Below are 6,000 nucleotides of genomic sequence, written 5' to 3'. Positions count from 1 at the left end.
ACTAACTACGAACAGGGGATCATCAGAGTCTTGCGCCATGCGGAGCTCCAACGGTGACCTCACCCACAGGCAAGACTGGGTGCAGGACGGGACCCTACTCGTCGTTCTCGGGGATGTAGTCGGGATCCTCCACTGTAAAGTAAGAACGGGGTGAGTACAAACGTACTCAGCAAGTCCAATCACACCCGCGGAAGGGTTATAACAGAATTACATGCACAGGATAATCCAAGGATAAGGTTATGGTTCATTTGCGGAAAACTTGACTTTATGCAAAGGTTCGTTTCAAAACATTTTTCAAAAAAATAAGTCGCTAAGCATCGAGGAACACACGGTGTTGATCCACACAGGATCTAGTTTAAAACCGCTACCGGACTCCCCGTCCGCCGTAGCACACGGCACCACAGCCGGATACTTTCCAAACAACTCACACTAGATCAACCATTCCCAGAGAGAAACACTAGTTATGTGACCACACCGTAACCTGCCCAGTACCGTGGGCACGGCTATTCGAATAGATTTTTAACTCTGCAGAGGTGTGCAACTTTACCCACAGGTGGGGTACCACAACACGAACACCTTAGTGTCGGTGCAGATCCCAACAAAGCCATTACCCACCTTAGCTAGACCTGACTAGCCACCACGGGATCCATCAAGGGGTCATTCGACCTATCTCCGAGGTTTAACCGGGGCATAAGTCACACAGATCTTATCCCTTTTCCTTGATCACCCGTTGCTCTCAGCTCTCCTGATGACTATCAGGCTAACTAGTGGGATTTATGCTGAGCCGTTGCCCATACAACGGTCAAGTGGTTCGCACGACAAGAAGCTAGGTGAGATGTCACATCAACTCGGTCCTTAGGGGTGACAGGATGGATATCTCCCTTCCTTGCCCTACCACACAGGTACGAGCACACCGACGGCAATTCACCCAGAAATGCCATCCATCCCGTCCGACTCGTCTTTCAAAACCACATTTTATCTCTTCCCACACACACACATTTTCTTTATAAAATCAGGTGGTCAAAGTAGGGTTGTCTCAAGCAAGGGTGGCTACCCTACCATGTTTTCAACACGCAAAACCATGCAATTTCATAAAACAGGCCACTGGGTTGTGTTTATAAAAACTAGGATAGAAACATGCATCAAAGGGCGGGATTGAACTTGCCATCGTCAAACCCTTGCGGGAAGTCCTGATCGGAGCACTGTCCTTCGGGTTCGGGGTCGCAGTACTGGTCCTCAGTTGCTTGGTCGCGGTCGGGAACCTCGTCGTTCACTCCGTGTCCTACGACGCAAACAAACAGACATACAATCAAGCGAAAGAACTAAAAGCTTTTACCGATAGGCTTGAATCGGAAATAATTTGGTTACGGAGTTAGGGGCAATATCTCTGGGTGGTTTCTTAATGGCATAGCTAAAACTACACTAGAAGCGGAGTGGTAAAGTTTCGGGTCAATCGGAGGTCGTTTCGCACATAAAATGACGCGCTAAAGGTGGTTTCCGGGCTCAAACGGGGGTTCGAGGGCTCGTTCGTAAATATCGGAAAAGAGCAGGGATCTATTTGCGAATCTTAAAAATATTCTAGGCATGTTAAAAGGTTGTCAAGTATATCTAGATGTATGCATTGGAGGGTTTGAATTGGAATACAAAACCGACGAGGTTTCATTTGTAAAACGGGAACGGATAAGGGTATTCTTAGAGGGGGGGGGTTTCTTTGGAAAACAGAAAACAGCAGGGGGTTTTGGGCAAAATGGTTTCTTCCTCCTCTCCTCCCCCGTGACAGAAACAGAGGAGGGATTGGGGGGGGGGCGCCGGCGGCCCAATCCCGGCCGGCAGGGCACGGCGGCGGTCGGGGGGTGAGGGGGAAAGAAGGAGGAGGGCACGGGGAACCCATCCCCGGCCTTACCTCGGGCCGAGGTGGAGCGAGGGGATGCCCCCACGGTGGGCGGCGGGCGGCAGGGGAGGCTGTGGTGGCGGCGGCTCTGTGGGCTCGGGGAGGAGCTGCAGGTGGCGGTGGAGGCCGTGGGGAGGCGGCTGCGCGGTGGTGGGGGGTTTTATAGGGAGAGGGCGGCGGAGAAGGGGGCCCCCGGGGGAGGGTGGCGGCCGGCGGCTGCACGGGGCGCCATTAATGGTGCCCCGGCAGCTTGTGTTCGTCGTCGAACGGCGAGGGCACCGAGGGCGGGGCGCTGTGCGGGCACAGGGCGGTGCAGCAGGGGGGGCAGCAGCGCCGTGCGCGGGCGCGCACAGGGGAGCGGGCGGCGGCGGACGCGGGGTGCCAGCGGGCGGCGCGGCACGCGTGGGCGCGTGGGGACAGAGCGTGCGCGTGCGCGCGCGGTGCGGCGCGCGGCGCGACGTCGCGAGGCGCGGCAGCGGAGGACGGCGCGGCGCGGCGCGCGGCCACGCGCGGTGCGTGCGCGCGTCGCGGCGTGGCCGGGGTGAGGCGGAGCGACGCAGCTCGGGAGCTCGGAGGGGGAAACAGGAAGGGAAAAGGAAGGGAGGGAAGGAAGAAAAGAGAAAAGAAGGAAGGAAGAAAAAGAAAGGGAAAGGAAAAGAAAAAAAAAAAGAAGAAAGGAAATAGGGAGAGAAAGAGAAAAGAAGGAGAGGGAGGGAGTGCCGGCGCCGGTCGCGGCGGTGACCGCGGCCGGTCGGCCACGCGCTGGGAAACGCGCAGCGCGAGGAGAACAGTGAGGGGGGAAAAGAGGACGCGTCGGCGCCAATCGCGGCCGCAGCCGCGGCCGGTCGGCCACGCGCGCGGCATTCGCGCGAGGAAAAGAAGTCGCGCCGGCGCTAATCCCGATGGGCGGTCGCGCGTGACGCAGAGCGATCAGTTAGAGTTAGGGTTTTGACATCGAGTCGTTTTTACGAACTAATCTAGCGCAGGATTTAATTAAGTGAATTTTCGGGGCGTTACAAACCTACCCCACTTAAATGAATCTCGTCCTCGAGATTCGGCTGGCTCCTAAACAGATGGGGAAATTCTTCCTTTAGAGCCTCCTCGCGTTCCCAGGTGGCTTCTTCTACTCCGTGTCTGCTCCACTGAACTCTGCATATCCGTACTTCGGAGTTTCTGGTCCTCTTAGTGACAGTGTCCAGAATCTTGACCGGCACTTCCTGATATCGCAAATCCGGCTGCAGGTCTATTGTTTCCACCGGCACATGTTCTCCCTCGGGTACTCTTAAACACCTTCTCAATTGCGAAACATGGAACACTGGGTGTATATCTGACATTTCTTCTGGTAACTCTAGTCGGTATGCCACGGCTCCTACTTTCTTTAGAACCCGATACGGCCCGATGTATCGAGGGGCTAATTTTCCTTGTACCTGAAATCTTCGTGTTCCTCGGATAGGTGAGACTTTGAGATAGGCGAAATCCCCTGGATCGAAACTTATTTCTCGCCTTTTCTTGTCCGCGTAGCTCTTCTGTCGGGACTGAGCTGCTTTCAATTTCTCGCGGATCTCCGCTACCTTTTCTTCTGCCTCTTTTATAAGTGCGGGTCCCACTAGGGCACGTTCTCCGACTTCCGACCACATTAAGGGAGTTTTGCACTTTCTTCCGTAGAGGGCTTCGAATGGCGACATACCCAGGCTGGCTTGGTAACTATTATTGTACGAGAATTCCGCGTAGGGCAGACTCTGTTCCCAGTCATTCCCATAGGTTAGTACACATGCTCTCAGCATATCTTCCATGATCTGATTTACCCTTTCGGTTTGACCATCCGTCTGTGGGTGGTATGCGGAGCTAAAATCTAACTTAGTGCCCATGGCTTTATGTAGGCTTTTCCAAAACCTAGATGTAAATTGGGTCCCTCTATCCGAGACGATTCTGCTGGGCACTCCATGTAGCTTCACTATATTTTCCACGTAAAGTTTTGCCAGCTTTTCTCCGCCATAAGTGGTCCTTACGGGTATGAAATGTGCCGATTTAGTGAGTCGATCCACAATTACCCATATGGAATCGTGTCCTTTCTGTGTTCTGGGCAGTCCCACTACAAAGTCCATGCCTATCTCATCCCATTTCCATACCGGAATAGGCAAGGGTTGCAATAATCCCGCCGGTTTCTGATGCTCGGCCTTGATCCTTTGGCAAGTATCACAATGAGCCACAAATCGTGCAATATCCGCTTTCATCCCATTCCACCAATATTTTTGCTTTATGTCCATATACATTTTGGTGGATCCTGGGTGGATAGAGTAGGCCGAGTTATGGGCTTCGTCCATGATCAATTGCCGGAAATCTCCATTCTGGGGTACACAAATTCTATCCTCGTACCATAATGTTCCCTTATCGTCCACTCTGAAACCCGGTGCTTTGTTTTCTCCAGTTTGTTTGCGAATTTTTACTAACTCTTGATCCGAGCTTTGGGCTTCTCTAATCTTATCCTCTAATGTTGATTGGACGTTTAGCACTTGGCTGGAACCTCGAGGTATAATGTGCACATTTAATCGTGCCATTTCCTCTCGCAGAGGGTCATTCGTGGGCCCATAGGATTTCCGACTTAAGGCATCGGCTACCACGTTCGCCTTTCCGGGGTGATACTGAATTTCCAGATTATAGTCCTTGACCAACTCCAACCATCTTCTCTGCCTTAGATTTAAATCTGGCTGAGTAAAGATGTACTTCAGACTCTTGTGGTCGGTGTAAACCTCACACTTATTTCCGATCAAGTAGTGTCTCCAAATTTTAAGGGCATGCACTACGGCCGCTAGTTCCAAATCATGGGTCGGATAGTTCTGCTCATGGGTCTTGAGTTGGCGGGAGGCATATGCAACGACCTTCCCGCCTTGCATCAGCACACACCCTAATCCTTGTCGGGATGCGTCACAATAAATGACAAAGTCCCGATGAATGTCTGGTAGGGTCAGCACTGGGGCGGTTGTCAGTCTTCGCTTCAATTCCTGAAAACTCCTCTCACAGGGTTCTGTCCAAGCGAACTTTTTCTCCTTCTTAAGAAGTTCCGTCATGGGTCGGGCTATCTTAGAGAATCCTTCAATAAATCTCCGATAGTATCCGGCTAATCCAAGAAAACTCCTGATTTCACTAACATTAGTCGGCTGCTGCCAATTGGATACCGCCTCGACCTTCTCTGGGTCCACTGCTACACCTTCCGCGGTTAGAATGTGACCAAGAAAAGCTACTCTCTCCAGCCAGAATTCGCACTTGCTGAACTTGGCATATAACCTATGTGCCCTCAGCTTTTCTAATACTACCCGCAGATGTTGCTCATGTTCCTGAATACTCTTAGAGTAGATAAGTATGTCGTCGATAAAGACTACGACAAACTTATCCAGCTCGTCCATAAACACTTTGTTCATGAGGTTCATAAAATAGGCAGGGGCATTGGTTAGTCCGAAGGACATTACAGTGAACTCAAACTGCCCGTAGCGGGTGACAAAAGCTGTTTTAGGGATGTCACTTTCTCTAATCTTGAGCTGGAAGTATCCTGACCTTAGATCGATCTTGGAAAAGTACTTGGCTCCTTTTAGCTGATCGAACAGGTCATCAATCCTGGGAAGAGGGTACTTGTTCTTAATGGTAACCTCATTCAGTGCTCGGTAATCTACACACATCCTCATACTCCCATCCTTCTTCTTGACAAACAGGACTGGGGCTCCCCAAGGCGACGAGCTTGGTCTGATGAAACCAATCCGTTGCAGTTCTTCTAGTTGCTTCTTTAATTCCGTCAACTCCGAGGCGGCCATCCTATAGGGTCTCTTGGCTATCGGAGATGTCCCGGGGATAAGGTCTATGATGAATTCTATATCCCTATCTGGCGGCATACCGGGAAGCTCTTCAGGAAATACATCTGGGTATTCGTTTACTACCGGGACTCCTTCTAAGGGCTTGGCTTCCATGCTAAATACCATTGGGTCATATTTACTATCCCGGGTACGGCAGATCACTTGTACTCCTTCGTGGTTGGTTAGGTGTACCACTTTATCAGTGCAGCCTATGAGACCATTGTGTCGGCTTAACCAATCCATCCCAAGGATCACATCTATTCC

The sequence above is a fragment of the Panicum hallii genome, chromosome 1, assembly GCF_002211085.1.
Source record: "Panicum hallii strain FIL2 chromosome 1, PHallii_v3.1, whole genome shotgun sequence".
Taxonomy (NCBI): Eukaryota; Viridiplantae; Streptophyta; class Magnoliopsida; order Poales; family Poaceae; genus Panicum; species Panicum hallii.
The sequence above is the reverse complement of the archived record's forward strand: the minus strand, read 5'-3'. Positions refer to the sequence as shown.